General features: G+C 35.7%; 1 non-coding gene across 1 annotated transcript; it reads right to left on the bottom strand.

The window, feature by feature from the left end:
- Positions 1 to 359: 359 nt before the first annotated feature.
- LOC115032211 (U1 spliceosomal RNA) lies at positions 360 to 528 on the bottom strand. The gene has a single exon (XR_003837867.1). It is a non-coding gene; the product is annotated as a U1 spliceosomal RNA (small nuclear RNA).
- Positions 529 to 1,740: the final 1,212 nt, after the last annotated feature.

Raw genomic sequence — 1,740 nt, 5'->3', positions numbered from 1 at the left:
TTTTTATTTTTATTTAATTTAGCTCACTCTTTGACACTTTTATACATGTGTAAAATGAATTATGCTCAGGCTCTCGACCTACGATGCTTTATCTCTCTGCCCTCTTACTAAAGCTTCTGCCTATGCATCTATCCTTGCATCCATTACCATTCACTGGAAAGATGGGCTTTGCTGATTAGGGCTGAGAACACCATTTGCCTACGAGTATAAATACAAAGGTTCAATACGCAATTTAAACAAATAAGCTGAACAATAGCTATTATTATATAAAAATAAGTAGGCATTTAGTTGAAATAAATGGGAACCTCTGACCTCCCTGGCCATGGGTTTTTGATGAAATTATTACTTTTTTTTCAAATCAGGAGAGAGCATGAACACAGCCCCCCCACTACCACAAATTATGCAGACGAGTTTCCCTGTATTTGGAAAAAAATCACAGGGGTCAGCACATCTGGAGTGCAATGGATAAGCCTAGCCCTGGGAAAACCACCTTCTTGATCATGGTATTTCCCTTGCCAGGTTAAGTATGAAACATATTACTTTTAAAGAATTAGAATTATTATGTATTATATTATTATGTATACAAAATTATTGAACATCTGGTATATAAAAGTGTGGTGTTTTATGTTTTAATTCTCTTCTTTTTCTGGGTAATATTGTTATCATTATACCCATTTTGCAGACAAGAAAATCAAGACATCTACAGAAGTATAGAATGTTCATTGGTCAATATCCCATTAACAGAAGAAAGCAGTCATAAACTTATCAGGAACATCATAATTCGATAGTGAATTCCAGCTCTTTTCTAGTTTGGCCGAGTCTCAGATTTTCAAAGAGGTCTTATTCCGCTTTAGTTTCTTGTCTCTGATTTCTTCTGTCAGTTCAATCATCAGCAAGGCTCTTCTCCAACAGTTCCCTCTCATGAACGTTTTCCATATTCACTTTCAGAGCTTCAGACTTGCACCCATGTTTACTTGGAAACCCTATTAGAATGTCTGCTCATCTAACAGAGTCAAGATGTCTTAGGTTGGCCTGGGATAAATGCTATCCTAAATCCACTATTGTAACCTATAGGATGAAATTTGCTGACTGGCTGGGTCAAGTAGTAGGTGAATAGAGACTAAAAATCCCAAGAGAATGACTCTTCACCAGAGAAGTGAGAGGCTCTTACTATAAAGTTTATAGTCAGACAAGTTAGTATAAAGTTTAGGATAAACGGGAATGTGTGCATGAGATGCCTGGATTAAAAAATACACATGTAGACAAAACAAACAAACAACCCGAGTTATTTTTATTTTCTAACTTCAGTAATGTCTTAAGGTCATTTTAAATTTCTAAGATTGTCTAAACCAACATAATGAAAAAAAAAAAAAAAAGAGAAGGCTTTTCTATATTAAGACAGCCAGAAAATTACGTGTGTTTAAATGGGTGTAATTTAATGAAAACAATCAGCATTTTGATTTGTTGTTAGCCACTGCAGATGATCCAGGTTTCAGTTTTGCTCAATATGCTTCAGCCGATGGGCTCTGCTTTTCTTTAACTGTAACTTGCACTTAGAATGGCACCAATGGAAAGAGCATGAGTTGTGATGTTTGCCATAGAGACTGAATTTCATGCACGAAGAGATGGTTCTGAAGGTTAAGTCATTTCAAGACTCACATGGGTCGAATCAGAAATCGTCAATTTTAACTGTACTTAGCATCCTCTTCCCCATTCTTATTTTCTTTTCAGTGACTAATT

This window comes from Mus caroli, unplaced genomic scaffold (genome assembly GCF_978045245.1).
Source record: "Mus caroli unplaced genomic scaffold, Mus_caroli_1 scaffold_9, whole genome shotgun sequence".
NCBI lineage: Eukaryota > Metazoa > Chordata > Mammalia > Rodentia > Muridae > Mus > Mus caroli.
This window is presented reverse-complemented; position numbering and strand designations above follow the sequence as displayed.